The sequence below is a fragment of the Canis lupus genome, chromosome 18, assembly GCF_048164855.1.
Source record: "Canis lupus baileyi chromosome 18, mCanLup2.hap1, whole genome shotgun sequence".
In the NCBI taxonomy this organism is placed as follows: domain Eukaryota; kingdom Metazoa; phylum Chordata; class Mammalia; order Carnivora; family Canidae; genus Canis; species Canis lupus.
This window is the reverse complement of record NC_132855.1, coordinates 5,054,585-5,082,556: the sequence shown is the minus strand read 5'-3', so window position 1 is coordinate 5,082,556 and position 27,972 is coordinate 5,054,585. Positions and strand designations below refer to the sequence as shown.

Genomic DNA, 27,972 nt, shown 5'->3' with positions numbered 1-27,972 from the left:
GACCTGAGATGACAGTGCTGATTACAAAGGGGAAAAAAAAAAAAAAAAAAAGGTTTGCAGTCTTTACCTAAAAGGAGAAAAAGGTGTCATGACATCCTCTTCCTCCATATTTTTACAAAAGCTCGGGGACAGACATGATGTGGATGATGTACAGAAGATGGACATTCTGTAGATGTAGAGAAGAAGAAATAAGTCTTATGGTAGAGATTTCTTTCTTTTTTCTTCTTCTTCTTCTTCTTTTTTTTTTTAACACAATGGTTTCAATGTGGGTATGCTGGCTAGCGTCTCGGTCCAGCAGCTCCAGCCGCTCCAGCAGCATCGTATCTGTCTTAAAACTTGTACAGTGGAATCGCTTTGGTGCAGAGCAGGCCCTGCACAATGGGCTGGGCTGGACAGCACTTGTGGACAGCCACCATGGGTAGGTACAGCCTGGTGACCAGCCTGACTAGTCTGAGTACTATTTAACATTGAACGTAGAATAACACAACTAACCCATGCAGCCATACAGGCTCTGCAGAATATTTTGTCATTATTCATAAGCAAGGGTGACAGTTAAGTATTTCTTGAAGAGACTCAACCTGCTGGCCTAGAACATGAAAAACTGGCAAGATACCATCTTTGTGGGGAGAAGGGGGTTAGGGCAGGAATTTAGGAAATGCATTTCCTAAGAATTTATAATCTGACCTTTTCTCTCTGATCTAAGGTAATCAGTGTGCCTATTTGTGTGCAGCTCTCGATTATTCTAGAATAGTTGTGTTTCAAGAGAGCTTATAACCTTCAGGGTTTTTGTTTGTTTGTTTGTTTGTTTCCTGATTGGTTTTTTTAAAGGATTGATTATTTTTGTTGTTTCACATGGAAGCTTCTCACGGCTGAAATTAACCACTCTGACTAATGGAGGTCAACATATTATAACAGTGAGACGTGTTGTTCCATTCAGCATATGACAGCATTATTTTCCAATAATTTAAAAATATGTTTTTGAATTCACTTCATGGTGCATCTGGAATTATTGTTACCCCAGAAGTAGGAACAGATTATTGGAGTGACAAGGACTTACTACAGTTTCATTTTACTCATGGGGTTTTGTTTATGTAGGAACCTAGGTATGGACAGAGATATTTATCTACTAAAGGAAAATTAGTGTTACTACTTTGTTTAGCTAAAAATAGAAGCTGAAACTCAGTGTGGGAGTCTTTGGGCTCTTGGACTAGGGACTCTAACCCAACAATGTCTGGCCAGGTTTACTAAGCAGACACAACCTTTCTTGATTATCAAATCTGGTCTCTTAATAATGTCACCCGTGTGCTGTGTGGTATGTTTGAAAACTGCTGGTTGCTTTTGGTCTCCGTAGCTACCGGATTACTGAACAGACAAGAATCCCATTCAGAACACCATCATGCAGATTTTTGCTTTTTTTTTTTTTTTTTTACTTGATTGAGTATTAAGTATGCCTCTTGCTTATCCCTAGAAGACTATAGATAGGATTGTATTGTCAGTGATCATTAAGTGTTGAGAATGGACTGCCTCCTTTTGATAAGGAGATGCCTTAAATCTATACTCAGAGCTGAGACAGATGTATTTTTTTTTCTGTTTTGAGGCATAGCTTCCTAGGCCTCTAATTTCTGCCTTTTGGAGCCTTTAGAGGCTGAAACTGTCTATATTTAGGATGTTCAGGAAAATAAGTCATATTTGAAGTTCTAATTAGTTCAGAAGGGATCTTGACAACCAACTAAGGCATTCTCACTAAATTTTTATAATAAATACTTGTTCATCCACCCTGTGTACAATGCTATGCTAGATCCTGGAAAGGTTGGTTTTTTTTTTTTTTTTTTTCTTTTCCTAACATTTCTGATTTCATTATTCTTATTTTTGATTTTTGGTTGTATTACTTTGCTAGTATTGGATGCTTTTATTTTTTGAATTGAAGTATGGTTTACGTAGGATAAAATGTGTAAGTCCAAGTATGCAGCTCTATAAATTTCTGCCTATGTTTATTGCCATGGAACCACGCCCCAGATTAAGATACAGAATATTTATATTACTGGAGAAAAGTTCCTTTGTGACAACCTTTCCCAGTCAAAAGGAAATCACTATCCTGACTTCTTTTGCTTGTAGAGTCACATGTAAATGGCTCTGTAAATTTTCTCTCTCCCTTGCTCTTTGCCTGTAAGAGAGGGAAATGTCAATGTCCTCATTTTCAAGTACTAGAGTAAGTTGATTTTATGTTTCAGACCTTTGTAAGTCAGGAATTTTTAGTAGCTGGTATCACGTTATAACGTGTTCTGTGTCACTAAAATAGTATCGCTTGATTTAAATACCAAAAAGACCCTCCCTCCAACTACAAAAGCCTCGAAAGTGACAAAAAATTCACCTGGGAGAGTTGACCCTTCCTTGTTCTTCAAAGTTAAAGACCGACATAGCTACCCAGCAGAATTAATAAATGCCCTGTATTACCTTGTTTTGTGAGTATCTTCCGATAGCATTCTGGGGAGTGGCTTTAACAGCGCCAGTCTCCCTGTTCCTGACTCAGTGGGTCTGAATCTCCTTGGTTGTGTAGATTGGCCACCGTCTCTTTTAGGCCCGCTTGGAATGCGGGTGTCCTATGTCGTAGGTGGATTAATCCTTACAAAGCAGGAGGTGTAGCTTCTGGAGCTCTGTAACGTCTTGAAGTATTTCACAGAGTTTTTCCTTGACTGAAGTTTCCCACGTCTGAAACTGGGACCAGTATGTCTGCTCTTTATCTGCCTTGAGGAAATGCAATTTTAGTTTCTATCCTCGGAATAATTAAGTCTTTGGAGAAAAATACCACCAGTAAAGAGAATTGTTGAGGAGAGTAGTCATGAAAATTCATATCTTTGGTACTTCATTTGATTCAATGATATTTTGAAATCAAGTTGAATCCCACAAAAATTTGAAAATTCTACTTTTAAAATTTTATAAAGGGACAGAAAAAGGTCATCTTTTCTTCCGGTAGAATAAAGAAAACTAGTTTTGTACTACTGCCCTTTGATTACATCCTTCTTGATAAAGCTACTCATTCTCCAAAGTGTAAATACTTCAAGTACAATGAACGTTTATTCAATTAACATTTATCTGGCTCAGTCCTCCTCCTGTCTCCCCTCCCATGTTTAACTTTTTCAGGCCTCAAGGGTACCATTTAAGGTGTGCTGTGGTGGGAATTGTGCCTGGCTTAATACATTAATATGTCTTCCAAAGAACCTGCCTCATTAGTCCAGTGAAGAGAGCATCATCTTGCCTTTTGAGAAGCAGCATGCCTCTGGACAAATAATGTCGTTTAATCCTTCCTCCCCAAATTTTGTTGTAGTTGTAATAAATTGAAAAGAACATCTAGTGCATCTGTGAAAGGGAAAAATAAATTACTAACGTGCCAATAAAGCGGTAGGATTTAGTGAGCTCAGTGGTAATGGGGAAATGGTGGAGGTGGGTGTCAGTGTCAGCCCTCTTCAGCTCTGGTGTGGCTGGCCCTGCCCTTGTCTGGCTGCCCATATCACCTTGAGTAGGTAGCCGGATGCTGGCAAGGATTTGGGGTCCATGTGATGCGCCACGTGATCTCTTTGATGGGCACCAGAAGTTCAGCTGTCGCCTTTTGTTTTCGTTACTGATGAATGCATTAAGTTGCAACTGACAGCTTCTCAGTTCTAATGGTGAGTATGGTACCATGTTTCTAAGAATAATGTAATTATCTCAAATTTTGAGCCATTGTGTAGGGATAGTCAAAAGAATATACTCTAGCAATATTAGGTCACCAAGAAACTGTACAGTTAAACAGGCATCTCTTTGATAGAGAAACAAAAGAGTCACACTCCTTTCTTTACACGCGTTTCAGGGCCATTCTTGACAGCCAGTCATACGTGAGATTAAACTTGGGTCTATTGTTTTGCTGTAATTTCTGTGAATCAGTTGAGATGTTAATAGTTACCACGTTCATTCAAAAATGGCTATTTACAACTGGACCATTTTTCAATATAAGTCCTAGTTCTTATTACATGATTAGGTCGGAGTGCTGTTTTTGCTGTTAGTATGTTTGACATTCTAGTACACTATATTTTGTTTTCCCCTTTATTAGTTATTGTCATATGGAACAAGGTAATTTAGGAAGGCAGCCATTTCCCTTTCCTACAGCTTTAACTGGCTTTTAGTATTTAGCTGTATTGGATTTTAGATGCTTTCATCTTACTTAAGGCAAAAGTACAAATATGTGTACACAAAAAACTTACTTCTAAGTCAAGCAGTGAATGTAAAAGAAAAATATTATTCTACATGACTTCAGATAAGTAGAATGCCACAGATTGCTAATGTCACAAATTTGGGAAAATGATTATAGATAACAGAAATTTATGTTGGGACATGGTCATACAGCAGCCCGGGAAGCTAAATAAAGCTCATGTAGCATTTGACTAGTTTTGCTGCATCATCTTTTCTTTCCTTCTGACAATGTAAGTTCTGATGTGAAATTTCCTTTGGGTTTCTTGCCTGTTGAATAGTTGACATTATAATTTTTAGTATCAAGAAAATATTTTGAACTAAATAAGATAGAAAAATATTTTTCTTCTGAATATTTATATACTTTGTTAGTACAGAAATGGAATAAAAATACCTAGTGGTTATTTATAAATACTCAGATTACTTATTTTCACTTGAGTATTGGTTTCCCTAATTGTTAGTCTATAGTTTGTTTAGCAGAAATTACACATAAGTTTTCAGTGATCTGTTGTTTTCATTGTCACAATGGGCCAGATTCATATCCTGTATAAACCATGGGGAGTCTATGGGGAAAAATGACCATATATGGAAACTTTCCCCGTAGACTCCCTATGGAGTTACACAGGATGTGAATAGGATTCATTGTTGTTATGGATTCTGAGTTGGAAAAGTCACTGCTAATATGTATTTTTAACAATAATAATAGTCATTGCATTAATTTATGTTCAAATACTATTAAAATTTCAATATAGACTGTGGAGTAAGACAATATGAATTATCACTTAAAATTTTTTCCAAAGAGTGTTGCTATCCCATCATTTTCTCCTAATAAATATAAAGCATTTATTAACATGTTTATTAATGTGTTAATTAGGAAATGCACAAATTTTGAATTATTTACAGGTCCTGTGATGTAGTCATAATTGCTATGCTAGAATAGTTAATTATAATATTTTCCGCATGGAGATTTTGCTTGTGTTAATTGTGGATTCATGTAACTGTGAACTAAAAGACAAAGATACAGTTTAATACATGTTGTAGAAATGGCAGCAAGCATGTGTCAGGTTTAGTGACTAAGTGCAGATACTCTGGTGTTCGATTGCCTGGATTTCAAATCTTGGCTTTACCACATTGTACCAGAGTTTGGCCACCTATCATCATCTAAGCTCTCCTGGCCCAACATATGGCTTATCCAGTGAACTCTTGATGTTAGGGAATCTCAGTATTGAGGGAATCTCTTTTTTTTTGGGCCAGGACCTTTGTACCAAGGTGGCGCTTAGCAGGGGTTATCTGTGGAGAGTAGACTCCAGCAGTGGGAAAGACTGGCTAAAGAAAGGGAAATGTCACTTTCTAAAACTGGGTGGAAATTCTTTCATGGAAGTCTTTGAAGGGACTTAGCGGGAGATCTGAAGAGAGGAGACTGCTGAAACTGGATGAAACTGGTTAGAGTTGGCCAATGCCCAGGTATTTCTCACTACTGGTCACCCCCTACGGTAGGCATCACTAACTGGTCAAGCACTCCTGTAGGATTGGATTAAGCCACTAAAGTTTGGACTGTTTTCCTCTTTTTTTTTTTTTTTAGGATTTTACTTACTGATTCATAAGACACACACAGAGAGAGGCAGAGACATAGGCAGAGGGAGGAGCAGGCTTCTTGTGGGGAACCCAGTGCTGGACTTGATTGATCCCAGGACCCTGGGATCATGACCTGAGTCCAAAGCAGATGCTCAACCACTGAGCCACCTAGGTGCCCCTGGAATGATTTCCTCTTAAACCACTTTATCCGTATAAGTCTTTTCTACATTAGTGTGAATCATAGCCACATAAATAAATATTTAATCTTGCAAATAATTACTGAATTAAGAAAAAAATTAGGAATCTTAAGAGTTCTAGTAATATCCCTTTAGATATAAAATAAACACACCATCCTGTGACATACCATGGTTCTCTGAGATATCAGTAGGTCAATAATTCAGAGCCACCCTGGTCTCTTTTGAATGAAATTTATATCAATCAAAGACCTATCTCGCCAGAGTATGGCAGGGTACTTATCATGTACTAAGCACTCATTCTTCAAAATTTGAATCTGCTGTGGCTTAAGATAATATTATTGAAAATATGCTGTGTGGGCTTTACAGGATGTTCATATGGAGTTTATTTTTTATTTTTTATTTTTTTATTTATTTATTTATTTATTTATTTTTTTTTTAAATTTTTTTTTTAATTTTATTTATTTATGATAGTCACAGAGAGAGAGAGAGGCAGAGACACAGGCAGAGGGAGAAGCAGGCTCCATGCACCGGGAGCCTGATGTGGGATTCGATCCCGGGTCTCCAGGATCGTGCCCTGGGCCAAAGGCAGGCGCCAAACCACTGCGCCACCCAGGGATCCCCTATTTTTTTATTTATTTATGATAGTCACACACAGAGAGAGAGAGAGAGGCGGAGACACAGGCAGAGGGAGAAGCAGGCTCCATGCACCGGGAGCCCGATGTGGGATTCGATCCCGGGTCTCCAGGATCGCGCCCTGGGCCAAAGGCAGGCGCCAAACCGCTGCGCCACCCAGGGATCCCTCATATGGAGTTTAATTAAATATTCTAGAGCAAGGAGTATATTACACATAACTGGCACATATCAGAAACATCCAAGTGAATGACTCTTACCTGTCACCCTTTGGAACAGGAGCAGGTGACACAAGCAGAACAGCATGTGGATTTTTATTATTAAGCCCATATTTGTTATAGGTAAACTGTTATATACTGATACTTAGCCATATATTGATAATTGACTATGTTTCATCTAACTTCATTTATCAAGTTTTTAAGATTATTAAGTAAATATAATGAAGTATTATGATCACCAGTTTATTTACAGTATGGAAACTAAGAATTGTCTCTTTACCAATCCTGATATAATTTTAGCAATTGGAAAAATCATTTTCCTTTTTTTTTTTTTTTTTTTGAGAGTTTCAGACTTAAGATTCAGGCTTATTGGCATATTTTGAGGAGTACTGAGCCTCATTAGAGTGCATATAGATTAGGAAATCACAGTGATTCTGTTAGAGTATTATTTACTACTTGTCTCCTTCATTCTTAACTACTTCTAGAACACCGAGGGTTAGCAGGAGGCTCTGGTAGGGTTTGCTTTGGTGCTATGCATGGGCTTGAATCAGGAATCTGGAATTACTCATCTGAAACTTTCCTAGATTTGTTTTAGTATAATGGCGTTTCAGTTATCTTCTGCTGTATAACAAAGTACCCCAAAATGTAGTGGCTTAATATAATCATTTATTATCCTATTTCACAGTTCTATGGGTTGGCGGTACCCAGGGGTAGTTCTCTTGCGGAGCTCTCTAATGCAGCTGCAGTCAGATGTCTGCTGGGGCACAGTCATCTAAAGTCGTATCTGAACTGGAGGTCCAGGCTAGCTCTCCTACATGGATATCAGTTGAAGCCCGCTGTAGACTTGGGGCTCAGCTGGGGTTGTAGACAGTGTGCCTATACTTGGCTTCTCCATGAGCTTCGAGTTTCTCACAACATGGTGCTAGGTTCTCAGAGGAAGCATCCTATGATGGAGAATTCTAAGAATCCTAGGAGGAAGCTGCAAGGTTTCTTATGACCTAGTAGTCTTAGAAGTCTCAGGAGCCACATGTACCAAATTGTATTCATGAAGCAAGTCACCAGGACAAGCCCAGATTCACAGGGAAGGGAATTAGACTCCTCCTGGTGAGAGAGTGGTAAGGTCGCATTGCAGAAGAACAAGTAGGATGGAAAATATTGTGGTGGCCATCTTTGTAAAATGCAGTTTGCTATAAATAGTTTTTTTTTTTTAAAGATTTTATTTATTTATTCATGAGAGAGAGAGAGAGAGAGAGGCAGAGACACAGGCAGACAGAGAAGCAAGCTGCATGCAAGGAGCCTGATGTGGGACTTGAACCTGGGAATCCAGGATCACACATTGAGCCAAAGGCAAGCACTCAACCGCTGAGCCACCCAGGCGTCCCTATAAATAGTTTCTAAACTCTATCCCATGAGGTTGGTTCCCAAGAGTGCTGCTGGGATTCTCTAAGTCAGGGGTCCGCCATTTTTTTTTTCTGAAATGGGCCAAAGAGTGAATATTTTAGACTTGTGGACTATACAGTCGTTTTTGCAACTCTTCAACTCAGCCATTGTGGCAAATAAACAGCCATAGACAAAGGAGTATGGCTGTATTCCAGTAAAACTTTATTTATGAACACAGAAATTTGAATTTCATATAATTTTCACATACCAAAAGATGCTGTTTTTATTTTTTCCCCGACCACTTAAAAATTTAAAAACAAAACAAAATATTGTTAGATCGAGGGCTATAAAAAACCAGGTGGTAGGCAGGCCAGCCCCTGGGCCTTAGTTCAATGACCCCTGCTCTTAATATTTGATCTGAATTTCCTTTTTAAGAACTGCAAAACTAAAAGAGAAAGATATATTCACATATTAAAAATAACTACTTTTGACATCTGAGTCAAAAGTATGAGTACTACCGGTAGATGAACTTATGTTCTCATTGTTGATTGTTATTATTAAATGTTATAAATTTGAACTTATAAATGTAGTCTGTTTTACACATTGGGCCCCTGAACAGTAAATATTTTGTTTGAAAAAAGATTGTGTTAAAACTAAGTGAGAGAAAAAATAATAAAATAGACAAAATCCTGTGACATTTGAAGGCTTTATAAAATATTTTAGTTTGTTATCAGAATAACATTAGGTGACAAAAGACAGGATATAGAGACTGTGTGATTCAGTTTCACAAATACTTATTGAATGCAGAGGAGTAGCTTATGATATGAAATAAGAGCAAAAAGCTTTCAAGAAATTGAAAGTTCAACTGGATATGGAGGGTGAAGCAGTGAGAGAGGGAGAAGAGAGAGGTTAATAATACTAAAATTTTGTTTCTCATTTAGTTAAAACGGTGTAGATTTTTGATACCAGTGCCTATGAGTCAAAAAAATTGGTTCTTACTGGAATTGGCATTGCATAATATGCTGAATATGATAGGGAAAACAATGTTTTCTTTACATAATTTTATTGAAGAACAATTTACATATAATAAAATGTACCCATTTAAAGTGAACAGTTTGATGAATTTTGGCAAATATATACATATATGTAACCATCCTTATCATTACAATCAAGATAGATAACATTTCTATAACCCTAAAAAGTTCTCTCTTGTGTCCCTTTGCAGTCAATTTCCAAATCTCTAGAATTTCATTTAAATGGGAGCATACAATGTCTACTAGTTTTGTGTATAGCTTCTTTTGTTCAGTATAATGTTTTCAGCAGTGTTTGTGGCAGTTGGTCGCCATATCATAATTGGCTCAAACATATGCCTATTGATACCGAGTTGTTACCTGTTTTGAGTTCTTATGAATAAAGTTGCTATAATTGTAGAATTATCTGAGTGGACATATGGTTTCCTTTCTCTTGAGTAAAGATCTAGAAAGGCAAGTGTTGAGAAACTTCCAAACTGTTTTCCAAAATGATTATACTTTTTTACATTCCTTTCAGCAATGTGTGGGAGTTTAGTTGCTTTATATCCTTGTCTACACTTGGTATTGTCAGTCTTTTTAATTTTAGCTAATTTAGTGGATATGTAGTGATAAGATTTTGTGATACAATTTTAATTTGCATTTTCCTCATCCTTAAAGATGCTGAACATCTTTGCATGTGCTTATTGGCTGTTGGTATATCTTCACTGATGAAGTGTCTGTACTTTGCCAATTTTAAAAATTGGGTATTTGTCTTACTGAGTGTTAAGAGTTCTTTATATATTTTGATACAAGTACTTTGTTAGATATATGTATTGACAATGTTTTCTCAAAGTTTATAGCTTTTAGTTTTATTAATGATACTGTTTTGCATTTTGATAAGGTCCAGGTTTTCAATTTCTTGAGTTAGATATAAGAAATTTTTGCCTACCGAAGATTGTAAAGATTTTTTCCTTACATTTTCTCTTAAATGTTTTATATGTTTTGCTTCTCTGTGTATTATGATCTGTTTTGAGTAAAGTTTCATATATAGTTTGAAGTAAAGGTGGATATTCATCTTTTCCACCAAAATTCATTTGTTTCAGCACCATTTCTTTAAAAAAAAAACAATCCTTTCCCCATAGAATTTTATAAAATTTTAATGTATTTTTTATAAAATACTTCGTAAATATTTTTTTTATAATTTTTTTTAATAAAATACTGTGTGTGTTTATTCTCATGCCAATAGCATAGTTTTGATTGCTATGACTTTACCATCATTTTTGAAATCAGGTAGTGTAAGCCCTCCAGGTCAGTTCTTTATCAAAATTGCTTTGGTTATACTTGCTCCTTCCATATCCATAGCAATTTAAAAATTTGCTTGTCAATTTCTGCAAAAAGCCCTGATGGGATTTTGATTGAAAGTGTGTTTAATCTAGCAAGCCGCTTGGGTATAATTGACATTTTAACAATATTGGGCATTCCAGTTCATAAACATGGTATATCTATCCCTTCATATAATTTCTCCCAGCAATGTTAAAATGAGTTATGAAATTAAAAGGATAGGTGCTTTTTTTAACTGATAAAAGAATGCTTATCTGGAGTAGAGGAACTTATTGCACCCACTGAATATAAATAAGTTCCTTGGGAAAGTAGAGTAAAATGTAAAAGAGGTGGTATTTGTAAAATGCCGTTAATTTGAGTTTGGAGACTGGTTTGAACTTCTGAAAACATCTTACATAGCCGAAAACAAATATGGCCATCAAGAAGTTTTTTGGAGGTGTTTTAATAAGCAGGAATGGTTTGTTCCTAGAACACTTAAAATTATGTTCATGTAAAATGTTTTTATAGCCTCCAAAATGTTTGTTCTCTCAATAAGATAAATTATATCTTTCTTCCTCTTGTTTTTTATATCTTAGGAAATTACTTTATTATATTTTAGAAGTAATTTCACTTCAATTTTTGCCGAAATACCCACATTTCTTGAGTTAGAAGGATCTGAACTTACACATTTTTATATTTGGAAACAGGATCCCCCTTCTTATGAAACTGGTTCTGTAGTCTTGTTGAGTTATCAACCTTTTTATGAATCTGATAAATCTATGGATTCTTATGATTTCAAGAGATTTAAACTAGCCTTTTTCTAAAAACAGATTCAGGTTGGCATTTGTCATCTTTAAAAATTAAACTGAACTTAAATTGACTTTATTTAAGAACTTTTGTTTTTAAAAAAAGATTTTATTTATTTATTCATGAGAGACACAGAGAAAGAGGCAGAGAGACACAGGCACAGGGAGAAGCAGGCTCCCTGTGGGGAGCCTTATGCGGGACTTGATCCCAGGACCCCGGGGTCACACCCTGAGCCAAAGGCAAAGTGCTCAACCACTGAGCCACCCAGGTGCCCCTTAAGAACCTTTTCTAATTATTTGACAGTAGTTGTGATCATTTCCAAGTCTTTAAACTTAATAAAGCCAGATTCGATAGAGATTGAACTGATTAAAAATAGCATGCTAGATATATGTTTTATAAATATGAATCTATAAACATTTATCTGGTATCTAAAGTGACTAACATCAAGTCCTCCCACCCTCTTTTAGGTGGCTTATAAAATGACAGTCCTGTAATAACCCCCAGTTAACTAATGTCGTCTTTGAAAGCTGTGCAAATGTATGTACTTACTGGGTTAGGAGTTCAACTTGCTGACTTTCTCACCCTTTTTCTGTGTTGGTCCCAAGTATCCCTGTCTTGTTATTTTTGGTGTAAGTACCTAGTACAGTGCTTAAGAAGTAGGCTTTGAGATAAACAGACAAAAACATAGTTTTACTGTGTTTCCTTGGGCATCTTCTTTTTCAGCCTCAGTTTATTCATGTTAAAATGGGGATAATAGATTACCTCATGGCATTGTTGTAATGCTCAAATGAAATAGGTAGGTAGGATGACAAACCTTTAATGGCACATCATAAGTAATTGGTAGTTATTTTAAAAGTTTTCATGGCCAGAAACACTAGACAGTGCATGAATATTTGATATAAGATAGAGTATAATCGGGGATATATGATAACATCAAATGCATAGAAATTGAAAATAATGAGGAAAAATTGTTTTAAATGGAAAAACTTTTAAGTTTGGTCCCTGCCATCTGGCAGTCTACATTCTAAAGGGACAAGATGAATGAAATTGTTATTCATGCATATATACTTTATTTACATTGATATTGATTTATAGAAATGTTTTTACCCATGCACATATACACGTGAGCTGTCCTCTTCTTGCTTCTCTTTGCATCCACGGTCTTCTCACTTCTAGTATTATTCTCTTGGGTTTCTTTAATAGTCACCTTAACTTGTCTTCTTAGCTCCCCTTATTCTATACCTAGGCCATTCTACAGGTGGCTTTTTTGGCCTTTAAAAAAATTGAGATCTGGGGATCCCTGGATGGCTCAGCGGTTTAGTGCCTGCCTTCGGCCCAGGACATGATCCTGGAGTCCCGGGATCGAGTCCCACGTCGGGCTTCCTGCATGGAACCTGCTTCTCCCTCTGCCTGTGTCTCTGCCTCTCTCTCTCTCTCTCTCTCTCTCTGTGTGTTTCTCATGAATAAATAAATAAATAAAATCTTTAAAAAAATTGAGATCTAACTACTGTACAATAAAATACACAGATACTAAGTGTTCAACTCTATGAGTTTTGACAATTTCACACACTCCTGTAAGCACCACTCACATAAGATACAGAGCACTATCACTTTAGAAAGTTCCCTTGTGCCCCATCCAGTTTCCCTCTTTATGAGGCAATCAGTTTTTGATTTGTATTGTTTAGGATTACTTTTACTTTGGACTTCATATATATGTAATTATGCTATTTCTATTATTTTTATGCCAGTAGCTTTTCAGTTCCCAACACCTGTTCAAAGCACTCTCAAAGAACTCTTCATTGCTTTTAGAACTAAATAGAAACTTTTGCTCAGGTGTTCAAAGCTAGCCACCATGTGGTCCCTACTTTCCTTTCCCGGCTTAACTCCTGATACTACCCTGAGTGTATTACTTGCTTTTTCCTGTCTGCCTCTTCTCTTGGAAGGCCTTCTATTTGGATCTTACCCTTATTTCCAGCTATTCAAATCTCAGCCACTCTTCACTTTTTGAAGTTCATCTCACCAGTTACTCTATGACTTTCCCTGGTTCTTCTAATGTGATTCTCAACTACTTTTAAAAAAGTCATCCCTTGATCATCATAGACAATCCTTTTATATACAGAACAGTTGTTCTCAACTCCTTTTCCAAAGTCATCGTTTCCCTCTTCCCCCCTCTCCTGCCCCACCCTTGTAATCACTGCTCCCGACTGAAAAGCACCACACATTTTTGAATACCTTGTTGTACTTTTCTAAGATTTTATTTTTAAGTAATCTCTACACCCAACATGGGGCTCGAACTCATAACCCCGAGATCAAGAGTTGTGCACTGTACTGACTGAGCCAGCCAGGCGCCCCACCTTGTTGCACTTTCTAACACAAGTTGCATGGTTCCTGGTTTGCATGCTTTGGAGTCTGGCTTTCTGGGCTGGAATCCTCACTTTTGCAGCTTTGTGACCTTGGGTAGTTAACTAACTTCTCTTTATCTCAGGGTATTCTCTACAATGAGCGTATGTATAATACTGTTTTGAGTTTTAAATGCTGTAAAATGCTTATTACCTAGTAAAGGCTCAATGAATGTTACCTTTCACTAGAGTCTTTGATGTTATTGCCTTATCTTTCCAATTGCATTGTATTTCCCTAGGACTTGGGAAGTTTACTCACAAACTAAGTATTAAAAGTAATTTGTTCACTTAATAGTTTTTTTATGATAGTCTCTGATGTGTTGGGAGGAGCTATTTAAAGACAGAACATTGGTAGTTCTGGGTTTTATGCTTGCTTCACCTAATACCTGTGTTTAATCTCATTTCTCAGTGTCGTGCTTATTACATACAATAATGTCAGTATCTATCTCTTTATTGAGGAAAATGTGGAGTTCCTATCTGTGTAGTGGAACCATATTTAAACTTACCTCAGGGCAGTCCGGGTGGGCTTAGCGCTGGTTTAGCGGTTTAGTGCCGCCTTCGGCCCAGGGTGTGATCCTGGAGACCCGGGATCGAGTCCTACGTCGGGCTCCCTGCATGGAGCCTGCTTCTCCATCTGCCTGGGTCTCTGCCTTGCTCTCTGTCTCTGTGTCTCTCATGAATAAATAAATAAATAATCTAAAAAAAAAAAAAAACCCAAAACATCTCAAGCTTGATGTTTAAGGAGAATCTTTTAGATACAAATAATATTCCCCAATTTATTTGGTTTGTGTGTTTGTATTTTTGTTAGATTTTCTAAAAGTCCTATAATTCTTTCTTTTAGAGCATTATGATACTTTGATGTAGTTGCTGCAGCAAGCTATGCATTATTTAATCTCATTTAATTGGGTTAAATGGCATTTGATCAAGTCATCTTGATTCTCACATGGGGTGCACAGAATTATCACTATTTAAGGAGGAATAATAGGCAAACAAAAAGACTTATGAATTTACTTTTGAATTTATTTCCTTTAGGTTCTATACCAGCATGTTTCAGAGATGTTTTTGTTTGGCTAAGAAGAGGCAGGAGCATTCCCACTATACCCAGTAGTATGTGTCCATATTATGAAAGACTTTTACTGTGTTGTTGCAGCATGCCTTGTTTTCCTTCAAGCTTTCTCTAAGCAAAGACTCTGTGCCTACGTTTGATTCCATGCAGACGACTGGAGAGTTGGGGCTTTTGGATATAAAATACCTGGGTCTCTGAGTCCTTGGGTCTTCATCTGCTGGGTTGTCACCAGCTGCACACCTGACTATAGTCCATTTGTTTTCAATATTAAATTGACCTTTTCCAGGCTCTCTTGTTGAGGAAGTTGGAGTCTGCATAACACCAGCTGTGTGTGGTGTGAGAATGGAACAATAAGTCAGGGATGCAGAGTATGCCTCGCCTTTGTTTCCTGAAATTGTGCATTGATTTCTTTGGTTAGTAGAATATTTCAAATGAATGAAAGCAACATTTTCTATTTTTAGGGTTTCTTTTTTTGGGAGGGGGAGACCTCTTTAAAAAGCAAATCAGGGCACCTGGGTGGCTCAGCGGTTGAGTGTCTACCTTCAGCTCAGGGCTTGATCCCGGAGTTCCCAGATTGAGTCCCACATTGGGCTCCCTGCGTGGAGCCTGCTTCTCCCTCTGCCTGTGTCTCTGCCTCTCTCTCTCTGTGTCTCTCATGAATAAATAAATAAAATAAAAAAAAAGCAAATAATTTGTCTGAAAATTCAAATTTTATTCACTATGTCTAATTTGCTTAAAGTAAAACACACATATAGAGAACTTTTAACTTCAGTTTCATCACTTTCAAACCCTTTCACTTCACAGCAACTTGATTATTTAAAGTTGTTTTTTAGGCTTTTTCTTTTTTAATAAAGGAAATATCTTTATTTTAACCATTGCTGCCAGCATGAGAATAGCTTTTTCATAAATATTTTCAGAATTTTCTCTACTTGACAATTTTAAGCAGGATAAAACTCGACTGTGTACATAGAGTTAATTTTTCCTTACCTTTGGTACTGATTGAACTCTAACTTGTATCTTCAAAAAAAATTACGATTAGCTTTTGAGTAAATTCTTTGTAGAATAAACAATCCTTAAGGAATTTGCTAGTTCAGGATCTAATATGAACAACCAGATGATTGGAAATTTTTGAGATAACATACAAAGAAATATATAGCATCATGCCTGTTTTCATAAATCATTCTGGAGGTTTCTTAGGATATTAGCATTGAAAGCCTGAGATACTGATTTTTCTTTTTCTGACCTGGACTGCATTTGTGGAGGTCCCATGCTGACAAGTAAAATAGTTACTTTCTATTTAAGAAATCTCTCTGGGAATTGTTTATTATGGCTTGGGAAGCTCATTCCACACATTAAGGCTTGACTTCCCTGTGTTTTATTAGACCTCCTTACTCCTGAGGCACTAAAATTTCTGTTTTGCCTTCAGGCAGTGAGCCACCTCCCTAAGAGTGAAGGAGCGCTCTGTGACAGTCCACGTCACTGTGATCCATGATCGGCTGTCAGGCCAAATGATGCAGCATATTTTATCATTTGTATTGTATGGGGCCCCCCAAGATGTCATGTCTGGAACGAGGGACAGTGTGATATTTATTATGAATCCGTAGAATCTGGATAGGAGATTACTGGGTATTTTACTTATTTTGGTGACTGGACTTTATTTTTTTTTTTGCTTTGAAAAATTGGTAGAAATAAGGCTAAAGTAGCAGCTGTGCTAGGTTTCCTTAGTTTCCTTCCCAGCCACTGTGAAAATGAGATAATCATTTAAGCTGCCTTTTCTGAGAATCCTGTTGAAACAGAAAAAGGAAGTGGGGCCAGGAGTTTTTAGGTGGCAGTTATGTCTTTTCCTGGGGCAACCGTATATCATATTCATACCCTTTTGGGTTTGGATGCCTACTTTGTATTCTGAAATAGTAATTGTGTAATAGTAACATGCCCTGTATTGGGTGGGAAAGCCCCAGTTGCTTGAAACTTCCAATCCAATCTCAATTTAAAATCCCTTTCTACTTTCATGGTGTCAGGCTTTTTTTTCATTCCAGTGTTTAGCACTTTAGCCTAAAGGCCTGTTACACTCTTACAAAATTCAGTAGGTTGCTTTGTTTTAAGTTTCTTCCTTCTTCTAACCAGATTTCAAAGCTTTCGGTTGGACCCAGGACTCTGGCTCTAGGAAGGCTGGCAATACAGAGAGGAGAGAGCAGTGCTGCCCTGAACAGCTGCCACGGAAGCCGCATGGGCAGCAGAGCAATTGGCTGTGCCATGGTTTATGAGGCAGCTTCCCCCCAACATTGGTGTTTTATGCTGGTGATTAGAAGAGTTTGGCATTTGGGAGCAAGGTCCTGTGACCTTGTGTTTTGTATGCAAATACACAGCATTGCCTTTTTATGTTCTCCATACCCTTAATGTACAGTACTACCACAAAAGCTTCCTGAGCAGAGCCAATTTTAAGATGAAGAGGAAAAGATTTTATGATGCCATTTAAACTGAGCAAAGCACTCAGATGTGATGGATTAGAATGGACGGAAAACAGATAATCCTGTGGCAAAAGACTGATCCAGAAAAGTTCATCCTAGCCTCTGACCATCACCTCTTGCGTCAACTGGACCTGAGTTACCAATAGACAGTCTCTTTCAGAATCAAGATAATCAAGTGCTATCATCTTTTCAAATTCTCCTCTTGGAGATGGAAGGAATATTTTATTCCATTTTCATTATCTATTACATGTTCAGCGTACTGCGTTGCACTTAAAGATTGTTTTTAAGGAGTTTTAAAAAATTCATTAGAGAGAGAGAGAAAGAGAGAGAGAGAGAGAGACAGAGTACAAGCAAGAGGTGAGGCAGAGGCAGAGGGAGAAGCAGACTTCCCGCTGAGCTGGGAGCCCCATGTGGGGCTCAGTCCCAGGACAGGACCTGGAGATCATGACCTGACCCAAAGGCAGACACTTACCATCTGAGCCACGCAGGTGCCCCAACTTAAAGATTTTTTTAAAAAAAATCGTCCATATGTTCCCTACGAGTTTGTACTGCCAGCCTCTGCTTCTGAACGTGTGATGGAGAGATCACATGAGACTTTTAATTATATGGCAAGTAGCATAATCTTGAATTTCATGAAATTATTTCTAGTTGACGCCAATATCTGATATTAGACTTTAGCTCATCACTGCCCAACATTTAAGTTGTCAAGTTGGTGGTAAGTGGTTGCTTTGAGAAATAACTTACTGCAGTAGGCTTCTGGGGGACATTAGTCTATATAGGAGTGAGAATGACCCCAGAGCGCATTGAAATAGTTATTTCAGATCTTGTGGTTAGTGTGTGGAGATTTTGAGGGGAGATATTTTTTATAAAAATACTTAGTGCCCTATGTACTTTAAGGGAGGGGGACAATGGTGGGAGAGAAGAGCCACTATAGCTTTAAGTGGAAAATACTTGATAGATGCTAGGTGCTAAAAAGTACATGTAATGTGAGACCCTCTCTGTAGTTTACATGGAGTCCTCTTCATTGCCCATGATGATTCCTTAGCTACTTGGAAAAGACTTCTAATACACCAACTAGAGGGGCCCACGCAGATGGTAGGGTTTGGCAGTTGCTGTTGCTGAAAAAGACTTGCTCACTTGGGTTCCCGTATTAATCTTTGCTGACCAGCTTTAATCTTCCTTATAAATTAGACTTTCCTCTAGTGAGTATTGATTGATACCTAATGACATTTTTATTTCTCAAAGTTAGAGTGAGAGCTTTTTGAAAACATGAAACAATTGTAATCTTTTTGCATCTAAGATAACATGCTGTTTGCAGTAACACACCAGAGGTCATTTTCATCGTAGACATTTTAAGTCCTACAAATAGTGAGAAAAGGGAGGGAGAAGAGAAAGGAGGCTCTGAAGTTTAGAGTCCGTTAGATTTGGGATTGAATTTTTGTTCTGCCTATTACTGGGCAGGTAAGTTTGTGACCTTTCAGTTGAGGACAACACCCAGCCCATGCTGAAAGGGTGTATGCAAATGGTTTAAAACCCTGCTCCACATATACTAAGTGTTGAATGGGTAGTTATACAAGTATAAATACAAATAAACATGTACTGATTGGGCACGTATAGGGCATGTACTGAGAGGTTAATCTGTACATAGATTTATGTATATAAATCCCATACATATATATCTAGAGGGCTGTGTGTGTGTGTGTGTGTGTGTGTAAAATCTAGTGAACATTTCCAACTCTGTCTTTAAGGCGTTTAATAAGATCTCAAATCCTTCCACTTAGTGATAACTTATCTTAATCTGCTTTAACATAAAATAGTCTTTGAGTAATATGTATAAAAGGATGTCATTTGGGAAGCCCGGTTGGCTCAGCGGTTTAGCGCCTGCCTTTGGCCCAGGGTCCTGGGATTGAATCCCACATCGGGCTCCCTGCATGGAGCCTGCTTCTCCCTCTGCCTGTGTCCCTGCCTCTCTCTCTCCTGTGTCTCTCATGAATAAATAAATAAAATCTTAAAAAAAAAAAAAAAAGGATGTCATTTTGTAGGTAATACTTTGCAGTCTGCTTTTTTTTTCAATTAACAATATTTTATTTTGCCACCATAATTTTTTTTAAAGATTTATTTATTTGTGAGAGAGAGAGAAAGAGAGAGGGAGAAAGAGAGGGAGAATGCGTTCAAGCAGAGGGAGGGGAGAGGCAGAGGGACAGGGGAGAGAGAATCCTCAAGCCCTCTCTGTGCTTAGCCAGGAGCCCAATGCTGGGCTTGATCCCAGGTCCCTGAGGTCATGACAAGAGCTGAAATCCAGTCAGCTGCTTAATCGGAGCCACCCAGTGCTTCATATTTTGCTACAGAATTTTAATGGCATTTTGCCACAATACCAAATTTAACAGCCACAGATTATTTTGTTGTAGGTTGAAACATATTTTTAAACTAATCCTTTAGTAATGGTTATTTAGTATTTTTTTCTCCTATAAACAGATAAAATAAACATTCTTGTGGTTGAGTCATTGCACATAGCCATGCTTTTTACCTTAGGATGAATTCCTAGGAATAGAATTGGAGGACAAAAGGTATGAAAAGTTTAAAATATATAGATCCTATTACCTGATTACCTTGGGAATTTATTCCTTTCTTTGGTGTTTATTTAAAAATATTTGGGGGATCCCTGGGTGGAGCAGTGGTTTAGCGCCTGCCTTTGGCCCAGGGCACGATCCTGGAGACCCGGGATCGAATCCCACGTCGGGCTCCCGGTGCATGGAGCCTGCTTCTCCCTCTGCCTGTGTCTCTGCCTCTCTCTCTCACTGTGTGCCTATCATAAATAAATAATAAAAAAAAAATTAAAAAAAAATATCTGTGTAAATTCAGAAGTTATAAGGCCATGGAGGAATGCAATAATACTTTCTATCTTTTGTATAAGAGAAAAGAGAGCTTTTCATTTTATTTTTAAAAATTAATTTGTGTGTGTGTGTGTGTGTAAAGGAAAGGTGACTGAAATGAATCTCTCCTCCCTGTTCCCACCTGTGCAGACACCAGGGTGCTTGGGGCCTTTGGTTAGGCTGTAATCCTGGTGAGTTGGGCCTGTGTTCAGTTTGGGCCAGTTGACCCTCCTCTTTATGGTCATGGACCACACTGCTTAGTCCTACGAATCATCCTGCAAAGTTTGGACAGTGGTCCTAAGGGAAATAACTGGCCATGGGAGCTATACGAGAACCCAAGAAGTTTCATCCGTAACATGCTTGCATGTGGAAACCAGTTCATTTTAAGAACTTCAGACATGGTCAGTTGGTGGGGAAGTATATGTTTCCTCTGCACAGAAAATCCCCTCTCTGCATTGTGTAAACTGAACAGGTTGCTTCACAGTAAGTCTTTAGGGAATGGTTGGTTGTTGGTGACTTTATTTTAAAGATTAGAATCTTAATCTGCCGATCTAGTTCGTGTATTTACCAGTGGGTCTGGGTTTTTCACTATGGAGTGCTGATAGGTACCAGTTACCTTTTGGGAAACCATCACTGGTAGAAAATGTTGCTGATCTATATATATAGACTTTCACATTTGCACTTGATAGAGCTTGTGCAGTAATACTGTTGTCAAAAGGATCTGCAAATAACTGAATTAATCTAGTGACCTGAAGAATATTTTTCTCTAGTTTCATTCTATAAAACTTAATTCATGGAATTATATACACATACCCCATCAAACCTTCTTATTATTCATCTTTTTTTCCTCTCCTCTTCTTCCCGCTTCCCTCCACCATCTACTCCCTTTTGTCTGGATTGAAGCAGAGTTATCTTCAATAGAGGATGCTTTCTGGAATAATCAAAGACTTCTCAGGGGAAGTCTTCAGGGGCTGCGTCTGACTCGTGGTGTGAAGCCTCTTAACATGAGTAAGGAAGCCTGGGTGATGAGTGTGCAGATGTATTAGGTGATTTTCATTTAAAGGGCTTAGAAATGTGTCATCTTGAAATACAGGATTGAATTTCTGCTGCATATTCATTTATTTCTACATTGAGGATGAATGTAATTTTAATAGGTGAGGAAACAGATTGGTTACTCATTGCAGATTCTGCTGTTGCTGGAGTGTTGAGCTTTTCTCCTCCCGTGAAGCTTAGGGATGTTTATGTGCCAAGGATTCATGTTACAGTCACTAAATTAGCCAGAGCTGTAGAACAGTAGTATGGACACTTTAAAAGAATTCATATTAGCAAAAAAGGAAGGTCTGCAAAATGTTTGCTACTGGAAGAATTTGATTAATGCTTGGTGCTAGCCAGAATGTTCTCTTTTCCATACAGTTTTCTATACGTTGTTCCTCATTGCATTATTACTCTCTCTCCAACTATTTCCTCTTTTAAAAAGATCCTTTTTCTCATATATATAAATGCTCCTTCTGTCTGCATGCATACATATGTTCCCATTTTCCTAAAATAACTGGCTAGGCTATTTCAGCAAAGCATCTTTTGCCTTAAAGAAAAATAAGAAAATACTTTTCCCTAAACTGCATGCTCTTGCCTGTGGTAAGCAGAATAATGATCTCTAAAGATGTCCATGTCCTAATCTCTAGAACCTATAGATATACTTTAAATGACAGTGGGAAATTTTTAAGGTATTAGATGGAATTAGGGTTGCGAATAAGGTGACTTTAAACTATGGATTATCCTGGATTATCTAGGTGGCCCTAGTGTAATCACAAAGGTCCTTAAATGTGGAACACCACTGGAGCATTAGGGTGGGTCAGTTGGTTAAGTGAGTGACTCTTGATTTCAGCTCAGGTCATGATCTCAGGGTTGTGAAATCGAGCCACACGTTGGGGTTTGTGCTGAGCGTAGAGCCTTCTTAAGACTTTATCTCCCAGGGATCCCTGGGTGGCTCAGCGGTTGAGCAGCTGCCTTCAGCTCAGGGCATGATCCTGGAGTCCCAGGATCAAATCCCACATCAGGCTCCCTGCATGGAGCCTGCTTCTCCCTCTGCCTGTGTCTCTGCCTCTCTGTCTCTCTCTCTTTCATAAATAAAATCTTAAAAAAAAAAAAAAAAAAGACTTTCTCTCCCACTCCCTCATCTCCCCTCCTCTCCTGGTGCTCATTCTCTTTCTCTCTAATAAAATTTTTAAAAATGTGGAAGAGGAAGGCAGAAGAGGCCAGGATAATGCAATATGAGAACAACTCAACCTGCTGTTGCTGGCTTTGTAGATGGAGGAAGAGGGCTCTGAGCCAAGGAATGTGGGTGGCCATATGTAACCTTTCAGAAATATTCTTGCATAATAAATGCGTGTATATATTTTCTCTTTCTTTTACACAAATGGGAGCTTTTTAGCCATACTTTTATATTCCTTGAGTTATTGCTTTTTTGATCAATCAAGTGTTGAAAAAAAGGTGTAGAGACTTGCCATTTATGTTGATTGCATTCTTTTTATAAAACAGCTTTTTGAAAAAAATTCCTTTATATGACTGTACCCATTTTAAACTCCCCTGTTGATGGACTATTAAGTTGTCTACGGGTCTGGCTAACTGTAAGTTGTCTTAACCCATTTGGGTTGCTGTGTCAAAATGTTATAGACCTGGGTGGCTTATAAACAACAGAAATTTGTTTCTCGCATTTCTGGAGGCTGCACAGTCCAAGATCAAGGCACTGGCATGGATGGATTCTGGAGAGGACCTGCTTCCTGGTTCCTAGATGCCATCTTCTTGCCGTGTCCTCACATGGCACAGGGCAAGGGCACTTTTCGGGGGTCTCTTATAGAAGGCCATTAGTCCCATTCGTGAGGGTCCTGCCTTCATCAACTCATCACTTTTCAAAGGTGCTAACTCCAAATACCATAATTTTGGGCATTAGGACCCAACATTATCAATTTTTCTAGAGGGGATGCCAACATTGAGTTTCTGGTACAAGTCTTTGTGAACATGCACGAGTATATTTGCCATAAATTGTTCAAAGTGGTAAGAACGGGTAAGTTCATGAATTCAAAATCTTTTTTTTTTTTTTTTTTAAGATTTTATTTATTCTTGAGAGACCGAGAGAGAGAGAGAGAGAGGCAGAGACACAGGCAGAGGGAGGAGCAGGCTCCATGCAGGGAGCCCGACGTGGGACTTGATCCCAGTACTCCAGGATCACACCTTGGGCCTAAGGGAGGTGCTAAACCGCTGAACCCCCCGGGCTGCCCATGAATTCAAAATCTTGATCCGTGTTTCTGAATTCCTCTTCAAATGGGCCATCCAAGGTGTACTCTGTTTTTGTCTGGGCTGGATGGTACCTTGATTTTTAATCACGATAAAGTGGAAGGCGTAAGACACTAAGAGAGAGAGATCAGACCCACTGTTGCTCTCCCTTTATTCCCTGTTAAATACAACCCCGAGCATTGTTTTCTGATTGCCAGGCCTGAGTTTCGCCCATGCTCTGGGTCTTGGAGCCAGTGTAGTTCCTTTGGCAGTAACGAGAGCCTCGCGTGCGAGATGACCGAGCAGGCCTCAGCAGAGGAGAGGGAAGGTCTTGCGTTTTCCCTCTTTATGGGGGGTGCGGATGGACCCGAGAGCACAGTACTTAGCGAGCCTATGAGTCCTGCAGGTGGTTCTTCTGTATCAGAAATATATAGCCCATCTCTAGGAGAGGCACAAGACTTTGGTATATTATAATTTTTCAACAATAGATAAGCTATTGTCTCGTGAGCAGGAAAAATCATGTAGCACTTTCAGGGGCTATGCATATGAAATATATGATATTTTTCCCCGAGTCTTTCTCTGTCTCTCTGTCTCTCCAAAAAATCATCAACAATCATATGTGAAGATACGTGTTCACTTCACTTTCACCAGGGCTGCGTATGAACAAGCTTTAAAAAATGACCGTTCTCCCACTTTCTGTGATGTTAGATTACGTAATTTTCTTACCTATACAATAAAGGTAATAGTTCCTAGGAAGCATAATAATTTTATATAATTATCTTTGTCAGCCTGATGGGTAAAAATAATATCTCATTTAACTATGTTTAATGAATGAGGTTGAACATTGTTAAATGTATATAAAATCGGTTTTTAATTGATGGATAATTGTTTCTTTTATATTAAGAAAGTTAATATGATGCCATTTATTTTTCAAATAAAACTTTCCAGCTTGTCATTTGTCTTTCTTTTGTGTTTATTCATGGCATTCTTCTCTCATGCAGATATTTTAAATATTAATGTAGTCAGGCTTACAAATTTTTTTGTTTATGGCTCTTGTTTTGTGTCTTGCCTTCAAAGGCCTTCCCTTCTGCAAGATTTAAAAAAGATTATTAAAACCTCCCATATTGTCTCCTAGGACTTTCACACTTTTCTCGTTTGCTTTTGAATCTTTGATCCAAATGGATATTTTTCTCTTTTTGAGGAAAAATTTGTGTAGTTAAATATTAAAATGTGATTTGGCATAATTTATTGGGCCTTTATGTTGAATATATATTTTAGGCTGGTGGTTCCGCTCTGTATATATTCTTTTATGAATGATGGTAATTAATAATAATTGTTTTTGGAGTTTTCAGTATAACTGTTAAGGGTGGGATAAATAATGTTGTGAACCATCATTGCAACATGCAAAACAATTCACCTTTTTGTTTTAGAAGTATCATTGTAATCCATAAAAAAACTGGACATTCAAGAATGAGGTTTTTTTTCATTTTTTTTATTGGAGTTCAATTTGCCAACATATAGCATAACACCCAGTGCTCATCCCATCAAGTGCCCCCCTCAGTGCCCGTCACCCAGTCACCCCCATCCCCTGCCCACCTCCCCTTCCACCACCCCTTGTTCGTTTCCCAGAGTTAGGAGTCTCTCATGTTCTGTCTCCCTTTCTGATATTTCCCATTCATTTTTTTTATATAAAAAATAGTGAAAGGGAATAAAGGGGAAAGGAGAAAAAAATGAAAGAATGAGTTATCTTAAAAACATCACGAAACGCATGCCATTAATAATCAATCTTTGGAACACCTTGCTGTTGTCTCACTCTACTTCCTCATGTCTGATTATAGCAATTTGGGGGAGGAAATGTATTCAGCCTTAGTAATTTTTTATTTTGACTTAAGCTTCCCAGTGGGGGAAATAAAGATGAATTATTTAGCTCTATAGTTTTAGAGTTGTTGTTTAAAAATGGTGTTGATAAAAATAGTGACTAATGAAGCAAGCATTGGTATGCGTTGCTGGGGTGTTGGAGACTCTTCCTTTTCAGTTTTTCCACTGTGGCCTAACAAAATTCTGTTCTACTTGAAGAAGTCATATGTTTAAGACAAATTCTAAGGTCAAGAAACATCTTGATTAAACATGTATTACTTCCGTGATAACTGCCTCGTGTTACCAGGTTAACAGGACGTCTCAGAGAAGCCAGGGAGTTTCCTGTGTAAGTCAGTGAAGGCTTGTCGTGAGTGGGTTCTGACGGGGGCCTCAGGGCACCTCCAAGATGAGGAAGTGATCGTCTACACCATCCTAATACATAGATTTGCTATGCATTAAAGTCACTTAGAATATTTTGCCAATTTTATTTTAGTTCTTCAGATTTTAATGTTAATACTCTTTAAGTCAAAATCTTGCAAGTAGCACCACCACAGCCCTGTGCTATAGCAGATACTATTCTCTACACAGTTGTGGAGATTCCAGTCTAGTGAGCATTAGCTCCTGTTTCGCCTGGGATGTGTTTACTGAGTTTCTAGCCAGTTTTGCTTCATTACATTTTCATTTCTGAGGGTCAGAGAGGCTTTGAGAGGACAATAGAAAACCAAGGTCTTATCAGTGAGGGCTTCAACTCTGAAGAAAGTACATTGTCATACTCTGCCTCTGGACCACCCCTGCTTCTTGTCATTATTTAGTTTAGTTTTTGTTTTCGTTTTTTAAAGGTTCCATTTATTTATTCATGAGAGCCACAGAGAGAGAAAGAGGCAGAGACACAGGCAGAGGGAGAAGCAGGCTCCCTGCAGGGAGCCCGGTGTGGGACTCGATAATGGGACTCCGGGATCACATAGTTTTCAATATATATATATTTCTTTCTTTTTTTTTTTGAGTGCACAGCCCTGGGGTGGGTGCTTAAAGGGTGCTGCCTTTCCCCTTTTCTTCTCCCTTAGATGTCTCCTTTACTTGGCTTCATAAGGAGAAGAAAGGGGATTGTTGCCGTTTTGATTTATGTGTCTGATAGAACTTTCTGTTTTAGGGGGAGGGATTAGCAGGCCTAGGGGAGGTGGAAGAAATGAAAGAGGGAGAGAAGAACCTTTCTTTCTAATAAAACAAGTTGGATAAAACCACTCATTAGCTGAAAAACTGATGAACCCATACCATTTGAGAGCTTGACATGGACCAGGCACCATTTAGGTGCTTTGTGTTCTTAATTCACTTAATTCCAGAGGTAGGTTTTATTGTCCCATTGCACACAGGAGGAAATGAATTCAGAGAAGTGTTTTTGTTTTTATTTTTGTTTGTTTATTTATTTTTTTTTTGGAGAGGGAGGGTGAGTAGGGTAGGGGTAGAGGGAGAGAGAGAATCTTAAGCAGGCTCCATGCCCAGCACAGAACGCGACGTAGGGCTTGATCTCACAACCCTGAGTTTATGACCTTAGCCTAAATCAAGAGTCGGTTGCTCTTTGGGCTGAGCTACCCAAGAACCCAATGCAGAGAAGTTTTAAAGAAGCTGGTCTAAGGTCACACAGTGTCGGAGCCAAGAATCAAATCCAGAACTCTGTGACTCCCAAGTTAATGTTGGTTTACTCATCTATTTCTTATATCTCTAACTACAAATTTCCCAAGTTGTATCTCTAGATCTCTAGACTTGACCTGGACCTCTCTAGTTTAGACCTCTAGTCTAGTCTAGACTTCTCTGAACACTAGACCTGTTCATCCTGTGGCTTCTCAGCATCTCCACTGGGGTGGCACATAAATACATCAAACTCAATACATACCCAAATTCCTCATTTCTAGGGCCTCTTCCACCTACTACTCTCCCATCTGTTTCCTTCTCATCTCAAAACTGCTCCATCCTTTCTGTTGCTCAGGGCAAAAATGTCTTGAAGTCATCCATGACCCCTTTATATTCTTACTCTTCACACTGTCCACAAATCTTGTTGACTTTACCATCACAATTTCTGATACCATTTTCTGCCTGGATTACTGAAAAGGTTTCCTGGCTGGTGACCTCGCTTTCCACCCTCGCTTCCCAAATCTATTCTGAACACATCAGCTTGAGAGGGTCTTTTCAAACAATAGTCAGACGTCTCTCCTGCCAGCCCCCCGCCCCACCAGTTTCCTCACCCTCAGAGTAAAAGTCTTATGGGATCTGGTCCTGTTACCTCTCTGATCTTACCCTCCATCACATTCCTTCTCGCGGGCCACACGGGACTTCTCACTGTCCCTTTAACACACCAGGCACACAGCTGCCTTAGGATTTTTGCACTTCCTATTCTTTCTGGAATGTTCTCCCTCTAGATATCTACATGGCTTACTCCCTCTTTTCCTTCAAGTGTTTGAGCAAGTGGTACCCTCTCAGGGAGGCCTACCCTGACCACTCTTGCTGGCACTCCCCATCTCCTTACCCTGCTTGAATTTCTTCCGCTGTACTTATCACCTTCTAATAGAGTTTATCATTTCCTTATTACTGTGTATTGTCCGTTTCCCCTACCTTCTGATAGCCTCCCAACTGAAAGCTTCATAAAGGCAGGGATTGTTTTGGGGATGGGGGGCAGAGTC

General features: G+C 38.5%; 1 protein-coding gene across 17 annotated transcripts in view; it reads left to right on the top strand.

Annotated features, from left to right (window-relative positions):
- ST7 (suppression of tumorigenicity 7) overlaps window positions 1-27,972 on the top strand; it is a 241,685-nt gene that overhangs the window by 53,635 nt on the left and 160,078 nt on the right. The gene's annotated exons all lie outside the window — the stretch shown is intronic.